This window comes from Puma concolor, chromosome B2 (assembly GCF_028749965.1).
Source record: "Puma concolor isolate L17-30 chromosome B2, mPumCon1.1.hap2, whole genome shotgun sequence".
NCBI classification, from domain to species: Eukaryota; Metazoa; Chordata; class Mammalia; order Carnivora; family Felidae; genus Puma; species Puma concolor.
Window position 1 is genome coordinate 58321399 of NC_141671.1, and position 23760 is coordinate 58345158.

The 23760-nt window shown below is 37.3% G+C and overlaps 1 non-coding gene across 1 annotated transcript; it reads right to left on the reverse strand.

Moving 5' to 3' along the window:
• Positions 1–19625: 19625 nt before the first annotated feature.
• Positions 19626–19730, reverse strand: LOC112862958 (U6 spliceosomal RNA). The gene has a single exon (XR_003223818.1). It is a non-coding gene; the product is annotated as a U6 spliceosomal RNA (small nuclear RNA).
• Positions 19731–23760: the final 4030 nt, after the last annotated feature.

Sequence of the window (23760 nt, forward strand, 5' to 3'; positions counted from 1 at the left end):
CCTAAAAACACTTGTCTTATCTTCCCCAGGAGACATTTACTTACATTCCAGAGAGTAAAAACCCAGGGTCCTTCCCTCTCTCTTTCCAAGGAGAATTTGTTTACAGTAGGAAGGAAAGTGTCTTGGCCATCCCTCTCCTATATAAGCTCCAAGCTCTTTTTGTGGGGGGTTCCTGTCCTAAGTACAACATAAACTTCCATGTATAGGCCTGTCCATTGGGTGTCACTGCATCATCCCATGAGGGGGGATAATTAGGGGGAAACGCAATAAATATAGGTTATTTTTGTAAAAAAGTAATAATCTGTCCCTATCCCAGCAACTCACATCTACTTTCAAGATAATACAAATAAACAGAATTATTAAATATTGCTCACCAGGCAGTATCGTAAATGCTTTACATAAATTAACTCATTTATTCCTCATAACAATACTATGTTAGGTTCTCTTATTTTTCCTGCATTAACATGGAACACTGAGGCACAGAGATATTAAGTAACTTGTCCAAAGCCTCCCAACTAGTAAATAGCAGAGGCAGGATTTGAACTGAGAAAGGACAGTTCCAGGAGCTTTGCTCTAAAATACCATGCCACGCTACTTCTAACCAACAATCTTTCTCACTGAATATTCATGATTCACACTGAACCAGTATTCACTCTGTCTCAAAGCTAGAAATCTCCTATTCATTCATATCCAATTACTTTCTTTGCCAGTTGAAAAAATTTTTATAAAGAAATTGTCCTTCTGCCTAGTCTTTGTGGGTCTTGAAAGTATACAAGTAGCTATTTAATGCTTAATATAAAATATTCAGTCCTCAAAATAATTCTGCCAACTCTTCTTTGTTTTGCTTTGTTTTTAGTAAGCTCTGTGTGGAGCTAGAACTCATGACCCCTAGATCAAGACTTGCATACTCCACTCAGTGAGCCAACCAGGCACCCGCATGCCAATTCTTCTTTGAATGGACTACATGCAAGCCAAAGTATACGTATGTTGATGGCCATAGGCTAAACTGATAGGTTAATTTGAAAAGTCCCCTTTTTTTCTATTGCTTTAAGATAAAATTGTCTCTGATACTTGAATAGTTTTAAGTATTTCCCTGTACAGAAGTTTATACTTTCCCACTCAGCTACTCCTGCAGAGAAACCTCTGTGTTTCCATCTGAGACTAGCAAGAAACAGGACAACTGAAGAGGTAAATAAACCATCTATTTACGAAGCAGTAGACAGTGGTAAGAGAAACCTGCAAAGGCTGGTGAAGCTCCCCAGCAGCAGACCCTATGAGGAGCCATTACCACCCCTTGGTCTTAAGGGTTAGAGAGAGCTACTAGAACACAGAGAGAGAAGCTATACAGACCTACTTCTTTTTATTGCTCCTCCCTTTAGTGTGCTTTGCAGATATTGTGGTTTTTTACAACATGAAGGTTTGTGGCAGCCCTGTGTGGAACAAGTCTATCAGAACCATTTGGTGCCATTCTTCCAATAGCATCTGCTCACTTCATATCTCTGTGCCACATGTTGATAATTCTCGCAATAGTTCAAACTTTTTCATTATTACTATATTTGTTATGGGGATCTGTGATTAGAAAATTTAGATGATGGCTAACATTGATTAGCAATAAAATGTGTTTTTTTAAGTTTATTTATTTATTTTGAGAGAGAGAGAGCGAGAGAGAGAGCGCGGGCGCACACGAGCAGGAGAGGGGCAGAAAGAGAAGGAAAGAGAGAATCCCAAGCAGTTTCTGCACCATCAGTGTGGAGCCTGATGTGGGGCTTGAACTCATGAACCGTGAGATCATGACCTGAGCCAAAACTAATAGCCAGATGCTTAACTGACTGAGCCATCCAGGCATCCCAGCAATAATGACTTTTTTTAACTAAGGTATATACATGGCTTTTTTAGACATAATGAACTCTTCATAGGCTACAATATAGTGTAAATGTAACTTTTATATGCACTGGGAAACCAAAAACTTCATTTGACTCACTTTCTTGGAATGGTCTGGAACAAAACCCACAATATCTCTGAAGTACGCCTGTAGTTGTAACAAAGGGGCTGTCCTCAGGAATTGTGACATTTAGTAGAGGGACAAACCCAACCAGTGGCAGCCCAGCATAAAGGAAGCTGGAATAATAAATACTCCAAACCCATTTCCCTCCCATTTTCAGATCTCACTGATGTTTCCAGTTTGCCAGACCTAACCTGTAATCAGAGAGGGAGGAGCCTTTGGTGTAGTCCATAAAGGTCAGCCTCCCAGGACACAAAGCAGAGTGACAAAGGAGGGAAAACCAATAAGGAGAAAGAAACAAGAAATAACAAGCACAGTCTGGGATAAAAGAGCTTCCACTATCTGTTCTTTGCAAAGGAAATTTCTCCTTAAAAAAAGCAGTTTCCTGTTCATTAGCTACTTGTGTTAAAGGGCAAGATATACACAATTAAGAGCTTCTCTGCAATCAGCAGCAACAGCAAAGTTATCATGTGCCTTGAGCCATTTATGAAGGACAGAAGGCTCTGATCTACCATGGAGATGCCAGCTGAGTCAGAAGACATTGGCTGTGCAGGTGGAGATCCCAGAAGATAAGTGTGGCATCAAAGGAAGACTGCCTGAGGCCAACCAAGATGGGACAACTAAATGAGATTTGTAGAGAAACTAGACTCTGTTCCAGATAAACCTTGTTCAGCCAAGAAGAAGATTCAATTAAGACTGAAGGATAAATAGGAAATTGAAGTTTACTGAGCACCAATTCTGTCAGGTTTTACCTGTGTTGTTTCATTTGAAAACACACATTTTGAAACTTCTACTTAAAGCTGGCTATTACTAGCCTATTTTTAGCATATCTGACAAAAGAAATTTGATGAATTATAATGGTGATAAGTAAATAAAGTTACAGCAAGGACTGAATGGACAAGTCTCCCAGCGTCCACATTCCCCCAACCTACCCACCCACCAAGTCTATTTATTATCCAGAGAACATCAATTCTTTTGAAATGTAAGTGAGATCATGTTATTTTTCTGCTTGAAATCCTCTAATGCTTCCCTGCTTCATTTACAATAAATTCAAACCTTGCCAAGTTAACAAAGTCTTATCAGAATTTTCCAGACCATGCATCATGGCTCATTAATGTGTCATAAAATAAGTTTCTCCAGAAACCTACAACTAAGGCCACCCCGTCTTGTTTTCAAATTCAAATGTTACATATCCAGAGGGAACTTTCCTGAACACCCTATATAAAGTAGCCCTACCAACATTTTCAGTTTCTTTTTCCTTACCCTACTTTATTTTTCTCCAAGACTTTTATTATCAAATGAAATAATTATGAATTTGCTTGTCTGTTTTATCTGTCTTTTTTTTTATTTTTATTTTTTTGAGAGAGAGAGAAAAAGAGACAACACGAGCAAGAGAGAAGCGCAGGAGAGAGAGAATCTTTTTATTTTTTTATTTTTTTTATTTTTTTTACATTTATTCATTTTCGATAGACAGAGACAGAGCACAAGTGGGGGAGAGGCAGAGAGAGAAGGAGACACAGAATCCAAAGCAGGCTTCAGGCTCCAGGCTATTAGCACAGAGCCCGAAGTGGGGTTCGAACTCACAAACCATGAGATCATGACCTGAGCCTAAGTCGGACGCTTAACCAACTGAGCCACCCAGATGCCCCGAGAGAGAGAGAGAGAGAGAGAGAGACAGAGAGAGAGAATCTTAAGTAGACTCCATGCTCAGTATGGAGCCCGACATAGGGCTCAATCCCACAACCTGAGTTTTCAAAATAAATTGTTTTCAAAATAAATGAATTGGTCCACTCCATTTGCAAGTATGCTGGCCCTTATGACCAAGGACCCTCTACCCCCAGATTTTCCTGCCCTTTTACCCCAGATTGGCCTTCTTGGCCAATTGTGCCTGTTCTTAAAAGGAAGGAAGCAATGACCACCATTCCCCACACAGAAAGGCAGAAGGAGGATTGGCCCAGAGCATGCTGAATAAGAAGTTTAGAAGAATAAGGAAACATTTAAAAAAAAAAAAAAATCAAGGCCTTATTAATTCATTCATTCAACAAATCTTTATTTGCTAAATATTAGTGGCCTAACATGCTTCTCACAGCTCTAAGCATTAGGGATAAAATTATGAGCAAAATAGAGAAGGTATCTACCTTCATAAACTTATATTCTAGTGAAAAAATAAGGGAAATAAACAAGTAAGCCATGAATAAAATAGAATCCTATTAGATAGCAATAAGCCCATGGAAAAAATAAAATTAAATACCTGGGTACAGGAATGGGTTGGGTGGGAGTTACTTTAGCCAAGGAGGTCATGGAAGGCCTGTGTGTCTAGTGACATCTCATCTGAGTAATGAAAAGGAATCAAAACCATGCAAAGATCGAGAAAAGTAATCTCTTGGCAACAGGAACAGCAGATGCAAAGGCCCTTAAAATAGAAACAAGCTTGCGGGGCACCTGGGTGGCTCAGTCAGTTAAGCGTCTGACTTCAGATCAGGTCATGATCTCACAGCTCATGGGTTCAAGCCCTGCATCAGGCTTTGTGCTGACAGCTCAGAGCCTGGAGCATGCTTCAGATTCTGCATCTCCCCCTACCCTGCTCGTGCTCTCTTTCTCTCAAAAATAAAATAAACCTTAAAAAAAAAGTTAAGGAAATATAAACAAGCTTGTAGGATGGCTAGAGCCTGGTGAACAAGGAGGAGAATTGAAGAAAAGGTCAGAGAAATCACACACTCCAGATCAAATATGCACTCAGTCCAAAATACATGCTGTTAATGTTGTGAAACAATGCAAATGCCAAAATGATTCTTAAAAGAGAGGAACTGTGATGTAAAAAAAATTAATAATCATCAAGGGAAAAAATCGCAGTTGATACTAATAAAAACAGGGAAAAATTGGAGGATTAAATTGGAAGTAAGAAGTAAAGAGGGAGAAATTTTCATTAAAATTTATATTACAAATAGCATAAACTAAAAACTATTAGAATTATACAGTAATGCAGGGATCAAATTAAACCAAGCCAAAGATGGAATTTCAGATCAGTACAGGGAGATAGATTATAGATTATTTGATAAACAGTGTTGCGATAACTGGGTCACCACTGGGGGAAAAAAAAACACAAGGTAAACCAAAATAAACTCTAAATGGGTTAATGAAATTATAAAAATACCAAAACACAGATGCATTTTTATAACTGTGAAATGTCACTCAAAATAAGATACCAAACTCAGAAGCCATAAAAGGAAAAAATGGGTATATCTGAGTATATTTAAAGATTCTGAATAAGGGGCGCCTGGGTGGCTCAGTTGGTTAAGCGTCCGACTTTGGCTCAGGCCATGATCTCACGGTCTGTGAGTTCGAGCCCCGCGTCGGGCTCTGTGCTGACAGCTCAGAGCCTGGAGCCTGCTTTAGATTCTGTGTCTCCCTCTCTCTCTGACCCTCCCCCATTCATGCTGTGTCTCTCTGTCTCAAAAATAAATAAACATTAAAAAAAATAAAAAATAAAGATTCTGAATAAGAAAACTACAAACAAAGGCAAATGAGAGAGTGGGGGAAATGTTACAATTCATAACATGAGCAACTCCTCCCCCTAATGTATAACCAAGAGAAAAGATCAACAATCCAAATGGACAAAATGGACAAAGCCTAGAACACAGTTCTTAGACAACAGCCCTTAGAAATATGAAATGACATCCACCCTCTTAAAAAGAGAAAAGAAGTTAAAACTGCACTGAAATATCTTTTTTTTTTAACCAATAAGACTATCAAAGATCTAAACATTTGATAACTCACTCCTTAAGGCTGAGGCTAAAATCAGTCTTCCCTTAGACGGGGAACTTCTTCTTCTGTCCTGCTCTGCCTACCCCAAAGCACCCAATGCCTAATAGGACCACAGCATGTATTTCTTGAGTTGACTCTCTAATGAAGAAAAGGAGTCCAAAAGCACTATTAATTATAGAAGCTGTGGCAGAATTTGAAAATGATTAATGGAGTTAACATTATTTGTTGAAATTCTGGAAATCCTAAAAACATTTTTCTCTCGTAAGATTTAGGGCAGTAACCAACTGTCCCTCCAAATCTAGTCTCTTCCTACTCTATTCTCTGTCCACAGTATCATGAGAATTACCTTTCAAAATTTCAGAGAATAAGGCCTCTGATTGGCTCAATTGGTTAAGCATCTGACTTCGGCTCAGGTCATGATCTCACAGTTCATGGGTTTGAGCCCCACGTCAGGCTGCGTGCTGGTGGTGTGGAGCCTGCTTGGAATTTTCCTTCTCTCTCTCTCTCTCTCTCTCTCTCTCTGCCCCTCCCCCACTTGTGCTCTCACTCTCTCTCTCTCTCTCTCTGTGTCTCTGAAAAATAAATAAATAAATAAACTTAAAAAAAATCCCAGATTATTAGGTCTATGTTGTACTAATAAATATTTGGTATTATTTAAATATTGTGAACTGTATGTATATAATTCAATAGAAATTATGTTTGTTTTAATCTCATGCCTATATGATAAAATCCAAACTATGAGACAGGAGGTCGTTTTACATTCTGGTTCCAAACAACCTTTTCATCTAACCTCTTGTCATACCCTTTGAACTGTTCTTGTCCTCCACCAGTTTCCCTTAGTTCCAACCACCCCAGACCACTTTCTGTTCTCCAGATTGAATATTCACTTGCACATCTCTGATCCTTTGATCCCTCTGGTAGGAACAGTCTCCCTCTGAGCTCCAACCCATTGGACCATTTATCAAAACTCTGGTTATCAAGGTCCAATCCAGATGTCAAATCTTCCATCCCTATATACATGGTCCAACAACCTGGTCAGAATTTATTACCTTTCCTTTGTGTTTTTATAGCCCTTTATTTATAACTCTCTCCTGACTTTGAAATGCCTTCGTTGTGATTACTTTTCATTTATTCAACACTCATTCATTCATTCATTCAAAAAGTACTGGTTGAGTGCTACTTTATTTCAGATGCTGGTACCAATAAAAGAAAAAAAAAAAAGGCAAAGTCCTCTAAATTCTCATAGACTCTAGTCATGAGTAAGTTTTAAGTTCCTTGAGAGTCAGTTTCACTTTCCCCAGCACCAAACACAAGTTCCTTCCTGCACAGAGCAGGTATCAAAAGTTCTGCCTGCCTGTTCCCCCTTTCCCATAGAGAACTGTCCCTCTGCATTTGACACAGGTTTGTTAACTGAAACATGTCAAAAGACTGTAGAGACTGTCTATTTGAAAACATCTAAGTAATAGTCAATACCACTGTCTTGGCAAATACCAGTTAACTCACCCACGATAGCAGTCACCTGGAGTACTTTTTTATCACCTAGGTGTAATGGTTTATTTAATCATCAGGACATGATGTCTACAGAGTCTTTTCTACATACCAGGTATTGTCTGAGGTTTCCATGTTCACACAGTTAATTGTCTCAACAACTCCAAGAGATATTGTTATCTCTTTTTTATAGACGTGGAAACTGAGGAAGGCTGGTTAAATCGCTTGCCCAAAATCACATAGGTGGTAAGGGAAGGAGCTGGCCTTGGAATTCAGGCAGTCTGGCTCCCAAGCCTGTGTTCTTCACCACTACATCTAAGGATATAGAACGTGAACATCTTTTTCAAGATTTGATAGCCTAAAATGATTTAAAGATGACCATGAATGCAGAAGACTGTTACTACATAAGTGGTTATAATTTGTTAGACTCATTCATTTGCAAGAAATAGAGATTTTGTTTTTCAATTTACCTGAAACAGTGTAAGATGAGGAGGGATGGTAATAAAAGTTCAAACATGTGGGAACCCCCCAAAAAAGGCAGGAACCATCTAGAATCAACCTCATAGGGCCAGAAACTATAAGGTCTTTGCAATTCCTAATCTTCTCTGTGGGTCTGAGGAACAGGACTTCACAAGTAGTCTTTACTCTACCATTCCACTGTTAACCCACCTGCTCCTGGGTCCCTTTCTCTTTATGTTGTCAACTACTTTTCTTTGCATCATTCTCAGCCAAAATCCTGAGAAGGATCTGGTTGAATGAGCTCAAAAGTGAGAGAGCCTTTTGTCCCAGGCCCACTTCTGGAGAACTAGCAGGCTATGGATGGCTGCCCTTAGGCCAATTCCCTCTCCAGTCAACTCAGAACAGGCTAGAGGAAGGGAGTGGACAGAGTCACTCCATCCAAAACACTTGAGCTAAAGCAAACCCTGGGTGTAGGCAGCTTCTCTGGAGAAGCACTTTGTGCATCACAAACACTCGTATTATGTCGTGCTTCATATAAGAATTAAGAACATGCGTGATTACCTTTAATATAAGGATAGATGTAGGCAAGTATGTTTTAATAAAATACTTAATGTATGTGGCAGTTGTATAAACTCTCACCTGAATTATTGCAGCTGTCTGCCTACCATGTTCTTCTCTCTACCCTAAGCTCCCCTGCTATCTATTCTTCACACAGCAGCCATAAGGATTTTTCCTAAAGCATGTCATATTATCTCAAAACCCACCATGGCTCCCTCATCTCTCTCCAAGTAAAAGCAAGAGTTCTAAAGATGGTCGAAAAATGCACACAATGGGCACTCCCCTTCTCATCTCACTGACTAGGTTTCCTCCCCCTCACTCTGCCCAGCAAACTGGCTTTTTTACTGTTTCTGGAATACACCAAGCACACTCCCACCGGCCTTCTCTGCAGCCCTCACCTCCTCCAGTCTTTGTGCAAATCACACCATTTCAGTAAGGCTTACCTTGGCCACCCTAATTAAAACGGCAATCGCCCTCCATGGCTCCAGCCTCCCTATCACCCTCTACCCTGCTTTATTTTTTTTCCATAATACTTAACAGCTTCTGACACACTTTATCAGTCATGAATGTATTATGTTTGTCATCTGTCTCCTTCTGGTAGAACATAAGTTCCACAAGGTCAGGGATTTTTTTTTCATTTGTTCACTAATGTATTTTTCTCACTAGAGCAGTATCTAGCACTTAGAGTATGCACCCAGTAAAATATTTCTTGAATGCATGAATGAAATCACCCTAAACAATGTAAAGCATAACCCATCTTACTTCCTATACCTAAGAGTTTTGATGCATTTCTAACATAACCTTGAGCTTTTCAGCTAATACTGATTTCAAATTGATGTGGGTCAGGGATTTTATTTGATGCAAGAAAATTCCAACATGGTTGGAGAAAGTGATGTCCAACAAGAATCATTTCTCTGCTTAATATTAGTTAGCAAAACAGACTTGTTTGTTCATTTTTGGAGATCTTTCTAAAATAGTGTAGACTGCTGTCAGTGTGCCTACCAATAGCAGCCTTTCCTTTTTTATAAACAGTTGTGGAATGGAATATCTGCTAAATAGAGGGCTGGCATGTCTCTACCACAAATAAAGTGCTAGCTTTTTTGACATCTATTGTGACCACTCAGATGTTTTCTATGTTTATGTGCAGGTTCCCAGCTGCAGGTTTGGTTTGGGGTTGCCAGAAGTCTGACTACTAAGTAAGCAGTGCCACTATAGAATTTAAATAGTAGTCTACAAAATAGAATATCTGGTTTTGCTACCTTATGCGGCTCCATGTTCTTAGGACTCATTTGGGATTTTAAAAAATTGAGACATATATATGAATATTCTTGTTATTCTTAGCGTTAGTATTACTTTGGAAACTCTAAATATTATAAAATAATACTTTTCATGTCTAAACTTTTTACTTATTTTTTAAAATGTTTTAATGTTTATTTACTTTTGAGAGAGAGAGAGCACACAAGCAGGGGAGGGGCAGAGACAGACAGAGACACAGAAGCCCAAGCAGGCTCCAGGCTCTGAGCTGTCAGCACAGAGCCCAGTGCAGGACTCGAAGTCACAAACCATTAGATCATGACCTGAGCCGAAGTCGGATTCTTAATCAACTGAGCCACCCAGGCACATCCTCTCCCCCACCTTTTTTTAATATATATTTATTTATTTTAAGGGAGACAGATAGACCAGAAGTGGGAGAGGGGCAGAGAGAGAGGAAGACAAAGGATCTGAAGCAGACTTCGTGCTGACAGCAGAGAGCCTGATGTGGCTCAAACTCACGAACAGTGAGACCATGACCTGAGTGGAAGTCAGACACTTAACCAACTGAGCCACCCACGTGTCCCACGCTTTTATTATTTATTTATACCTATAACCTATGGGCAGTCTTCATAGAACTCCCTTTTAGAGTTAGTTTGTATATGCTGACTTCAGGTATTATAATGCTTTAAAGGCATATTATCGATAATTAAATGATGGATGGTATTTATCCCTAACTCAAGGTAAGAGATCCAACTAGAGTTCAGATGCCATTGTACAAGAAACTGAGAGCCTAGTGAGCTGTGACCATTGAAAATTTTTGTCAGCAAAGGTTGTCTGATTCTTGTTGCTACCCCAAAGTTGTATTTCTTTCATTAAAATATTATTTCGTACAGCTGTACCTCATAACATAATAATATTTCAGTACATAACAATATTTCATCACAGAATGAGGTGCTTTTAAGTTGGGAACAAAACAATCTCATCTTCAAGTTGTAAAGTACTTGGCAAACCTTCAGAATAAAAGGCACCTTGCAGATATAGAACATTACTATCTCACTATGCTATTTCACAATGTCCTAAATACTTTTTTGTTGTACTAGGAAAAAATAAATAAACTTAGAAAAGATTCTCCAAATATAAAGAGGAGATCTGGACACCTTACATTCCTTTATCAAAGAATCAAAAATTCAGATTTGTTTGAAAAACTAAAAACTAGCTTATACCTAAATCTCCCATGACTTTACCCTCATTTACTGAATGTTCTATGGAAGATTAAATATCTTTATGCATGAGTCAAAGGAACAACTTTTTGAGGTATTTCAAGCCAAAATCTATGAAAAGTTAAAAGCTTTGATCCAGTTACATGATGCATTGAACCCATATTTTTATCTCCAGCTTTGCCCCAAGTATCTATACAACGACAGTTACAAATTTTTAAATGGATAAACCAGCAGGGACAGCAGTGAACAGGAGATCTAATGTAAGACAAATGGGAAGAGGGGAAATAGAAGGAAAAAAAGGAAAAAGAGAGAAAAGGGGGGAAGAAACATCTAGGATAATAGTGAATAGAAATCCAAAGATTATAGTTGTTCAGATTCCTAGAAAGCAACCAGTCCAAATTGGATCAAGAACAAAAGAAAGGGTATCATCTTGGAAAAAATTAATACATGATGTATGGGCTATTCAGAAGAGATTTTTTTTAAGTGCATAGGTAGAATTTGGAGATGAATTAGTGATTGAATCCTAGAAAGCAACAGAAACAAACCACTGACTGAACAACACCAACTCCAAGAAATATAAGAAGTTGAACAAGAGGTGTGAGCATAGCTATGTAGCTTAGCTGTAAATCATAATCACATAAAAATATAAACACAGATTATTGATTGAATTAAAAATAAGCAATACTGCAATTTTTAAGAAGTATGTGTGTGTGAAAGAGACAGAAAACAAAATGATCATCTTCCTTATTAGAAAAGGCCTGGGTGACTCAATCAGTGAAGCGTCTAGTTTCGGCTCATGTTGTGATCTCACGGTTCGTGAGTTCAAGCCCCCTGTCGGGCTCTGTGCTGACAGCTCAGAGCCTGGATCCTGCTTCGGATTCTGTGTCTTCCTCTCTCTCTGTTCCTCCCCCAATCGCACTCTGTCCTTCTGTTTCTCTCTTAAAAATACAGAATAAAAAAATTTTTTTAATAAAACAAAAGCAATAGATAATGTCTAAAAGTAAAAAATAAAAACCTTAAGAAGTATGTTATCTACAAACATGAAAGTAAATACCAAAATAAATAGCTGAACTATTTGAAAGTTATTGTTTCAAGGAAGCAAAAAACAAAAGTGAAAAAGTTTAAAAGGGACAGAGGGCTGCCTTTTTATATGGGTTTGATAATACCCCTGGAAAAATATTCATTAATTAAAATAGATTGAAAATGTAAAAAATCAAAACACAAAGCTAAGTGAAAAGAGCAACATACGGAGAAATATATATTTCATTGCATTCAATGGATCCATTAAAATGATCGTCTGATTTTTAGTCTGTTGATAAGGTGTATCATATTGATTGATTATCAAATTTTAAGCTGAACTTGAATTCCAGGGATAAACTCATTTGGTCATGATGTATCACTGAATTCAATTTTCTAATACTTTGCCAAGGATTTTTGTAGTGCATCTATGTTCATGAGGGATATTGGAATTTCGTTTTCTTTTCTCTTAATGTCATTATTGAAGTAATTTGGGCTCATAAAATGAGTTGTGTTCTCTCCGTTTTTATCTTCTGGAAGAGCTTGTGTGTGTGTAGAATTAGTATTGTTCCATCCTTCAAATCAATTAATTGGTACAATTCACCAATGAAGTCATCTGAGCCTGGGTTTCCTTCATAGAAGTTTTTCACTGTAACTTCTATGACTTTTAATAGATATAGAACTGTTTGAGTTTTCGATTTCTTTTTTTTTTTAATTTTTTTTTTTCAACGTTTATTTATTTTTGGGAGAGAGAGAGACAGAGCATGAACGGGGGAGGGGCAGAGAGAGAGAGGGAGACACAGAATCGGAAACAGGCTCCAGGCTCTGAGCCATCAGCCCAGAGCCCGACGCGGGGCTCGAACTCCCGGACCGCGAGATCGTGACCTGGCTGAAGTCGGACGCTTAACCGACTGCGCCACCCAGGCGCCCCTGAGTTTTCGATTTCTTACACGAACTTTGGTAGTTTCTTACATCAAGAGAATTGGCCTAGTTCATCTAACTTTCCAAATTTATTGTCACAAAATTATTCATAATATTTCTTTATTATTCTTTTTAAAGCATCTGAAGGAACTGTTACAGTGTCTCTTATTTCATTCCTAATATTAGTAAGTAATCTTTTCTCTCTCTTGCTTTTTTTCCCCTCTGTTAGTCTGGCTACAGAATTATAAGTTTATTGACCTTTGTAAATAAGTGTTACATTCCATTGATTTTTTTCTTTATATTTTTCTGATCTCTATTTCACTAATTCTTTCTCTTATTTTTATTATTTCCTTAGGCTTACTTTGTACTTAATTTGCTTTATTTATTTATTTATTTATTTATTTATTTATTTATGTTTTTAAATATTGAAGCTTCTATCATTGATTTGACATCTTTCTTCTTTTTGAATATAAGAATTTAATGATAAAATTTTCTGACCAAGTACGGTATAGGTGTGTACCCACAAATCTTGATATGTTATATTTTCGTTTAATTTCGTTATTTCGTTAACTCAATTGTGATATTTGCTTTCTTTAGAGTATATTGCTTAATTTTCAAATATTTAAAGATTTTCCACATATTTCTGTTACTGAGTTCTATTTTAATTTCCTTATAGCCAGAGAACATAATCTGTATTATTCTATTTCAATCCAGTTAAACTAATCAAGATCCGTGTTATGGCCTAGAATATGGTCTATCTTGGTGAATGTTACATGTGCACTTGAAAAGAATATGTATTCTGATGCTGTTGCATAAAGTTTCCCATAAACAGTGAATAGTTCAAATTGGTTGACTGTGTTGGTGAAATCTTCTATATCTTTACTGATTTTCTATTTTGTTCTATTAATTACTAAGACAGAGGATTGAAATCTCCAATTAGGATTGTGAATTTACAGATTTCTCACTTCAGTTCCATCAATGTTTTTGTGTCAGGTATTTAAAAACTCCGTTTTTAGTGGCACCTGGGTGGTTTAGTTGGTTAAGCTTTGGACTTCAGCTCAGGTCATCTCACAGTTTGTAGGTTTGAGCCTTGTGTCGAGCTCTGTGCTGACAGCTCAGAGCCTGGAACTTGCTTCAGATTCTGTGTTTCCCTCTCTCTCTCTGCCCCCCTCCTTCTCATGCTCTGTCTCTCTGTCTCTCAAAAATAAACATTAAAAGAAATTTTTTTTAGTAAAAACTGTTTTTAGGTTCATGTACATTAAGGATTGTTAGATCTTCTTAATGATTTAACCCCTTTATCATTATAGAATATCTTTCTTTGCCCCTGATAATATGCTTTATCATAACATCTACTTTACCTGTTATTAATATAACCACCCCAGCTTTTTTGCTTTGTTTTGATTGTTTTGTTAGTGTTTGCATTGTATATTGTTTTCTGTCTTTTTATTTTTAACCAACATGTTATTATATTTAATGTCCAAAACAACTCTATGAATTAGGTACTATTATCATTCCCATGTGAGAAAATTAAGATAGCACATTCAACCCTACCTTGCACTGCCTCTCCACTCAGCCTGTTTCTAAAGCACCTGGTTGTCTTCTCCTGATGCAACTTCTCAAATATGTCTAGATCATAATATTTTCATTTACATTTCAATATAAATAAAATATGAAAATAATGTAGACATTTTTGTATAATCACCATGGAACCCAATAAGGTTATTACCATCTTGCATGAGGAAAATAAAAACATGGTTTAAAACATTTTTGTTCTCCTGAATCGGCTCTGGGGGAAAAATCGTGGTAAGTTTTCCTCACTGCAACTAATTTCTGTTTAAGTTAACTAATTATGTATTGGCAGATAATAAACTTAAGGCCAAGATCTAAACTAGAAGTTTCCACGGTTATTTTATTTAAGGAACTAAGCCAAAGCATCCCACGAATAACACCATCTGGATCTCAGTTACTAGTTTATGCCTCAGAAGAGAGTGACACTGTGAGCAGTGGCCCCCTGGAATATGCCACATTGCCCGACAAACTCAATGGAACCTCCTCATCTGGCAGGAGCTCCTTAGAGCTTGGGCTCCAATCTGTCATGCCACATTGCCTCTGCCCCTAAGAAACTGAAAGTATGATGGTGGGCCATTAGCTCTGGCACTAGCCAGGGAATAGGGGTTTGGAAATTGATATGTAGAGGCCCTTTTATCAAGCAGAGAAGGGAAGAAAAAGTTATTTTGCCACAAGATCAGGCCCTAGCCCATTGTTGTCCAATAAGATTTAACTAACACTTTTACATGCTGACCATAAACTAGGCAGTAGGTTGGAAACTTTTATTTATGTTAGAGTAGTAAAATGCCAAACTGATATTCTCACACTTCTTCCTATAGAGGCTATTAGTTAATTTTATCAAGTGACCAACTATAATAGCATTGGAAATAAAGGATAGCACCTATAATTTTCTAAATTTCTTCACTTTAGGTTCTATAACTATGACAATGTTGTTGTATTTCTATACATCTTTCAGATACTTCTTAGTATCTTAAGAAGAACCCTGAGTTGGGATCCTAAAGACCTTGGTCTTAGGAGGAGCTAAGGTTGGGTAGAGGACTCTGTGAAAGTCATTTAAGCATTCTTGGTCTCATTTTCACCACCCATGACATTAAAAATTAGACTGGGTGTTCACCAGGGACCTCTCTAAGAGTCTAAAAATCCTTCAGAGAAAGAATGTACTTTGGAAACAACCAACCAGGTATATGTTTTTTGAAGTGTTAATGATTGATAGGTTGTGACACTGAAATCAGTAAAACACGAATCAAATATTTACACATACCTCCCATGCAGTGTATTTTCCATTATGGGAAGGTATTGGGCAATGGAAAATTTCTCAAATACTTTTACTGGAAGAGACTAATTAGGCTCAGGTTCTTTGTTACTATTATGTAAAGTTCATACCAGAGCAATAATTATATGTGATGCCCTCTGTTTATTCACAGACTAAAATATTATATTAAGAATTATTTAGCAAGTTGCTCTCAGACTAAGAGGCTTATGATTTGCCAAAGAATGAAGTGCTTTACATAAGATGGTGATTTTACCTAAAAAATATATATCTCTTGTTGTTAATATTGTTAACAATTATAATTCAAAATATCAATAGTGTTCTCATGAATTATAGGCGCTATTCCCTAAGTCATCCTAAAATGGAAGTCAGATAACAGGGTTTATATTCTTAACTCAGCTACTGACTTAGGAGACTGTAAAGTGTCAAACCACTTGAATTTTCTCAAAAGATGGAAACAATGCCATTCAACCAAGTACCCCAATTCTGTCTGTAGACAGATAGAGACCATATTAATTGTTCCCCGTGTGTTAATATAGAAAGATTTGAAAAACACCAAGCTGCCTAAATGTTCACTAAAGTTTATTACAAATTGATTTTCATGCTCTTCTAAATTTTAAATTTGATATTTAAGTTTTCAACCTGTTCAGGATAAATTTTATATATATAGTACTCACTTTTTAAAATAGATTTTCCCTTTATTTGTCCTAAATTAAATTTTTTGAAGCTTTAATGATTATCTAATAATGCTGGAATTTTAGGGATTTGATGACCAAGTCCGCACTCTCCCCATCCACACCCTTTATTGTGCAATAGACTTTGATTCTATCTCCTGGGTCTTTGGGTCTTTTCCACATTAGACTCCAGTCTTTCAAATCTGCTTCTACGTGGAAGGTTTCCATTCTCTAATTTTCATTTCCTTCTCCCACCGACCTTTATTTATTTTTAGCTCTATTGTCTTCCTTGAGTATGTTGCCAAAAAAAAAACACACCATGGTTTTTTGAATAAAAGAAAACTATGCTTTATTTTCTCATTATAATAACTTCCCTAACTTCCCAATATTTCACTTGCCTTGTATTAAATGAACACATTGAGTGATTACTTGAAAATCTACCCTTGAATTCAAATTGATATCTCAGAATCCTTTACCTTGAAATCATACTTTGTATTATTCATTACTGGATGCTAACCATTACCCTTGCCTATACTGAATATTATTTGCCACTTTCTTGTTTGTTTCTATTATTCAGAGAAATCTTCTTACTTCCTTCCCTTCCACTATTACTTAAGTGGAAACTATGTTTCCCAGAACACACCAGCCCAAGGGAAAAAAATAATCACAATGGTAATCAAGCATCAGGATTTTTCTGGTTCTGTCCTAGCATGCTCTGGGGAAAGCTGAGCCACCAAAAAAATTAAGAATGTGTTCTTCTGAATATTGTATTGGCTGTACTCTTCTGTTCTAGCTTACTGAAGTGATGTCTCCTGTCGCCCTTGACATCCAATGCAGTAGCCAGAATGGGGTTTACTGAGGGGGTCTCTACTGTCCCACACAAAAGCATGCACACTATTGCAGCCCACTGAAGTTTACACTGAATGCCTGGTATTGAAGGGGCCAAGTGTTCCCCAATGGAGCTTGAACTTCTATAGCTATTGGCACCACTGCCACTGCCATCAGGAAGTATAGATACCTCTGCTTTTTTGACTTCCACTTGTCCTCCATTTGTACTCCCTCATCCTGGAATTTAAACCTGAATTCCAAGAACCTAAACTAGAGGATAATTCCTCCCTCAAAACATTGGCTGGCCATTCCCAACCCACACATAATCTAACCAACAGTGGTAACTTTTCCCACATAACAAGTTATTTTCCATAAAGTTCTTTGTTGCCAGAATGTGTTCTACATATACATGATCTAATTTAATCTTTATGACCACCCCCCAAGTTGGTGGTGCCACCAGTTTTACAAATGAAAACACAAAGGCATCAAGAAATTAAATTAATTACCCACATGTCACAGTTGGCAAGAGATAGAGCCCAGAATTAAATCTGGTCTCCAGACCCCAAAACCCCAAAGATTAATATGCGGACTTCTCTACTTTCTAGTGATTTGTATTCCAAATATGTTATTTCCTAAACATGACATTATACTCTCTCAATGTCAGGCAATCTTGGTAGCCCCACATCACTTCGTCATAAGACAAGCCCAAACATGATAGGCTCTTGAAGCAAACACAATTCTAGCTCCACCTCCAATTCTTAAGTGTAAAAGTCAAGGGAGTTTGAGCTGTGGAGACAAAAGATTCAACATGGACACATGTTCTGCATGTATTGGCATAGATCCCTTAGCTGCAATTTTTTTTTTTCCTCCGTGCGATTGACTAATGGCACTGTTAGGCTTTTCCCTTCTTACCCTTCTGCAAGATTCAAAGTCTTTCTTCCACATTTTCTCTAAAAGTCATAAATAAGCCACTTCTTATTCTCCCAGACAGAACATGAACACTTCTTACCCTACAAACTTACTATCTTTGCAAACCCTTCTCGAACTCCATATCACATTGCTCTAAAATATCTACAGATCTGTCTTGCCCAGTAGGCTCTGAGGTACTTGAGAACAAGGACTGTTATTCAGGGTGTTATCCCTAGTGTCAGGAAATAAGAACTCCTGAGAAACCCCATGACCAATATCCACTGTTTACAGATATGTATCCCTAGATTTTGTCTTTCGGGTTTTTTTTAATTTTTTTAACATTTATTCATTTTGAGAGACAGAGTGGGAGTGGGGGGAGGGGTGGAGAGAGAGAGAGAGAGAGAGAGAGAGAGAGAGAGAGAGGAAGACAAAGAATCTGAAACAGGCTCCAGGCTCTGAGCTGTCAGCACAGAGCCCAACGTGGGGCTAGAACTCACAAACCATGAGATCATGACCTGAGCCGAAATCAGACACTTAATTGACTGAGAAACCCAGGTGCCCCTGTTTTTTGTTTTCTAAGCCTCAGTCCCTAAGCAGCTTATTTCACACTTCTTACACACATTTCTGACAGCAGAATAATGTGCCTAGAAGGCCCAACTCTACACAACACACTTGCCATGAATTCAAATTTGCCACCTTAATTACCGATTTGTTTCAGTTTTGCTGCAGTCTATTCCATAATCCAATGCGTCCAAGATCATGATAAATGAGATCATCTGGAATGAAGTACATGTAAATATACAGGTGGCCCTTGAACAACACAGGTTTGAACTGCATGGGCTCACTTATATGCATATTTTTTACAGTACTGTAAATGTATTTTCTCTTCCTTATGATTTTTTCAATAACATTTTATTTTCTCTAGCTTATTTTATTGTTAAGAATACAGTATGTTGGGCACCTGGGTGGCTCAGTCAGTTAAGCATCCAACTTCAGCTCAGGTCATGATCTCATGGTTCGAGGGTTTGAGCCCCATGTCAGGCTCTGTGCTGACAGCTCAGAGCCTGGAGCCTGCTTTGGATTCTGTGTTTCCCTCTCTCCGTGTCCCTCCCCTGTTCACGCTCTGTCTCTCTATCTCTCTCCAAAATAAAAAAATAAACATTAAAAAATACATATTTTAAAAAAGGAACACAGTATGTCATATACAGACCAAACAAAATACGTGTTAATCTGGTTATATTATCAGTAAGGTGTCCAGTCAACAGCAGATTATTAATAGTTAAGTTTTGGGGAGTCCAAAGTAATACACAGATTTTCAACTGCATGGAGCCTGGTGCCCCTAACCTTCATCTTGTTCAAGGGTCACCTGTATTTCTTTTTATTTTAGTAAATATGAATTTATTTTCAAGTGTGTCTTAGAAGCAACTGACCAGTATGTGGATTTCCTGAATATTTTTTATGAATAAGAATTGCAAAGGGAGTACTTGAATACCTAGATGTTTGAAAGCCATTGCTTTATTGGTTCCTTTTTCCTTTCTCTTTCTTCTGCTTCGTCTTCTTTTTTTTTTTTTTTTTTATTTACCCAAAGTCGTTTATTTAGTAAACCATGATATATGACCTCTCACCCAAATATTCTAACTTAACAGCGGAGCATGACTACCACAAATACCCTGAACTTGGCATCAATCCAGAAAAATACGGAATGCTTCATGAATTTGCGTGTGATCCTTGCACAGGGCCCATGCTAATCTTCTGTGTAGTTCCAATTTTAGTATAGGTGCTGCTGAAGTGAGCCCTCCTTTTTTTTTTGATAGGAGAAATAGCACAGCAGCAGAAGCTGCTCTAAAGCAGACACCTGAATTTAAATGATGGCTTCCCCACTACCTGCTCTCTGACACTGACAAATTTCTTAACCTCGTTGTACCTCTGTTTCCCCAACCGCGATGGAGATAATTGCATCTACCTCATAGAGTTGTGAGTGTTAAATGAACTAATATTTAAAAACATTTACAACAGTACTGGACACATATTAAGAACTCTAAAAGTGTATGTTGATATGATTATTATTATTTAAAAGAATGTTTTATGTTATTTATGATGGAATACAATTGAGGCTCCATGAAGGTGTGCCTCTCATTTTGTTCTGTCTCTCATCCTTGTACAATGTTACATACATTTAGACTCTTATTTGGGAAGCAAGTTGTGATAGATTCTTGTAAATATTTATGATGCTCAGCAGCTTTTCTTTATTATAATATAAAAGTAATACTTTATTGTTTTCTCTTAAGGCTTTGCAGTCTTGTAAGGACTGATACATTCCATGTAACTGCTGACTCTCTGTAAGAACTCTGGCGTATTTATGAGGCATGATGTTATTTGAGAAACCACATTGCTGGGAAAAAGCAGGTCATGCTTGTCTGTACTCAGCCAACCTAGGCTTTGATGTAGAGCCTTTAAGTGTGTGAATAGCACAATGTGGGTAATGACATAGGAGTTGAAAACCCAACCTTTATATAATGTTTTGTAGTTGAACGAAGTGTTTTGAATATATTGCTTTAATCAATATTCAAAAAAAAATCTGAGAAAAAATAGTGCATCCATTTTGCAGATGAGGAAACTTTATTTCAGAAAAAAATTAAATAGCACCCACAAACACTAGGCCAAAAATGGATAGTACAAAATTTCCAACCAGAATGTGGATTAGTATTTATTTTTTAGAGATAAACATGGAAATATTAATAAAATGATTATTTGGATTACTTTCAAAATAATCTAGTCAGGAAAAGGAGTGTAGATGAAAAGAAATTGGCCATGAGTTGATAAATGTTAAAGTTGGATGATGGATATTTGAATTTCATTATTCTATTCCATCTACTTCTGTACATTTTTAAATTTTTCAACAATTAAAAAAAAAAAAAAAACCTTTTTCTTTATTGTGTTGTTTCTGGAACCAAAATGTCAGAGTGTGAATCCTGGCTGTGTTATCTGCTATTTGTCATTGGGCAAAGCTGTGCCCTGTTGCCTCATCTGTAAATGGTAATAATAATAATACTTCCCTCATAGGGAAGTTGTGAGAGTAACTGTTGCATGCAGCGACTGCACAGAATAGTATTCTGATTCCCAGTTCTTTGCTTTTTTCCATAACAAGCTAATATCCATTTTGAACAAAATATTAATAAACTCATCCATTCTTTCAATACATAAGCACCTAAGGGCTGTGCAAGACCTGTTCTAAGCACTGGGGATACAGAAATGAACAAAATAAACAAATTTTACATCCCTCAAGTTTCAGTGCCAAGAAAAAAAAAATGTGTGTGTGTGTGTGTGTGTTAAATACTAATGGAGAAAAATATAGCAGGATAAGGAGGATAAAGAGTGATTGGAAGGGGATAGCCATTTGATACAGGATAATAAGCAAAATTGCCAGTATTGTACCAGAGCCCACTCTTGCCAGCTCACAAAAGCAATTATTTAAGTTTCCAGGAATTTTGCAAGCCAGTTGTAAAACAGTCGTCACTAAAAATTAAATTCTATCAACCTAAAATTAAATTAATTTTATAAAAACAAAGGTAATAAATATTTAAAACTAATCACTTCCTAACTATTTGGCTATATTTTATTATTATCCATGCTTTTGAGGTTATGCATGCCTCCTGAATCTGAATGGTAGAAATGCTGTGTAAGGGAGTGCTACTGCTGTAGTGTCTTCCCAACTCCATCTTAAATAACAGCACTCACTGTAGGGGTGTCTGGATGGCTCCCTTGGGTGAGCCTCAGACTCAGGCTCAGGTCACAATCTCACTTCATGAGTTGGAGCCCCACATTAGGTTCACTGCTGTCTGCGCAGAGGGACAGAGGATCTATGTCCCTCTCTCTCACAAAAATAAATAAAACATTTTTTAAAATTAAAAAATAATAAATAAATAAATAAATAAATAAATAGGAGCACTTTAGAAGTCTGAAATTGGTTGGCCATGGTGGGAATATTTACACCAGGAAATTTGATAAATGCATCAAATCAGGACTTGATTTATTGTTTGTTGATGGACATCCTAAACTTCAGACGATGATGAGTAAAATGTCAACAGTTCAGATGAAACTTAAAATTGGAGATGAAAGAAAGGAAAGTCAAAGTTGACTCCAAGGTTTTAGGTTTAGACAACTGGAAGGATGAGTCGCTGTTTACTGGGATGGACAAGACCAAGATGGCGTTTATCAAAACCCTAGGGAGGGATGAGAAGAATTAGGAGCTTGGCTTGGCTTTGGACAGATTAAATATGAGATGCCTGTTAGACATCCAGGTGAAGATATTGAATAAACAGTTGGATATTTGTGTGAGGAGTTCAGGGGAACAGTTTAGGCTGAATGTATATATAGCTGGTACTTAAAGTTTCCGGAGACTGACCGAGATCCTGCAGGAAGCCGGTTTACACAGGACAAAGTTAAGTTTGAGCCCTGCAGAACTCCAACATTAAAGGGTCTAGAAAATGAAAAGGGACCAGCACAGGACACTGAGAAGGTAAGCCTGTAAAAGAGGAGAACTTACAAGGACAAAGAATTCATTTAAAGTGTTATTTATTTCTTTGTCCTGGTTCTGTCCTGCAAGGCTTTCAGGCAGTAAACAATGAAAACAAATAATAAGCTAATAAAATTTAAATAGAAAAAATCTGTGTCACAAAAGAAAGGCCAAAAACATGTGAACAATGAGAAACAACAGTATGGTTTATATGAAATTCATGTTTGGTTCTGAGTTTTGTAGAACACACAGCAAAAAGGAAACACAATCAATGTATTAGTTTGCAAGAGTTGCCATAAAAAAAAAAAAAAACACATATATTGAGTACCTTCAACAAGAGGAATACATTTTCTCACATTTCTGGAGGCTGGAAGTCCAAGATCAAGGTGTCAGCGGGTTTGATTTTTCCTCTGACCTCTCTCTCCTTGGCTGGCAGACCGCCACCCTCTTCCAGTGTCCTCAAGTGGCTTCTTCTCTGTGCATGAACCACCCTAGTGTCTCTCCCTCTTCTTAAAAGGACAGCAGTCCTCTTGGATTAAGGCCCCACACTTATGACCTCATTCACCTTAATTACCTTTTTTTTTGAGTCCCTATCTCCAAATAAAGTCACATTGGAGGTTAGGAATTCAACACATGAATTTGGGATGGGGGTGGGGCCGGGAGACACACAAATATTATATTACTCCTTTTAAGTCAATATTATTATAGAATTCTTGGTTTGCCCTACTATCACTTTTCAATGATTTTATTGAATGTACATGTGAGAAAGTGTCCAGAAGGAATGTTCCTGAGCTGAGCAGAGGAACTAGGAACTTGGTATGCACCAGTGTGCTGTCTTCAGAAGTGCAAATGTCCTAAGAAATAAAGGCTGCTGTTTTTCTGATTTGATTGCATCTTTAGGCTTTGATACTGAGAAGAGGGGTAATCAGGAAGGAAAAACTCTACATAATCCTCACTAAAAGCCAAGCCAGATGCTGGGAGGTAATGCTGCAAATATCACTGTCAGAAATAAAAGTAAAAATCAAAGACCTAGAAAAAGTCTGTGGAGCAGGAACACTAAGATTTAAGATATGATGGGGAGTCATAAAATGTATTAAGAAAATTATCTGTTGAAAACATGACTCCTTTATTCTTTAGGAGATGTTTAAACACATGTATTTATTTTAACCCCCAAAATAAATGTGTAAAGATGCTAGAGACCTGTGACATCTTGTGCTGTACTAGGGCATTTTTATTTCCTTGCTCTGATAAGCCATAAACCTTAAAAAAAAAAAAAAAAATGAGCTTGATGTTTCTAATTTGCATTAGCA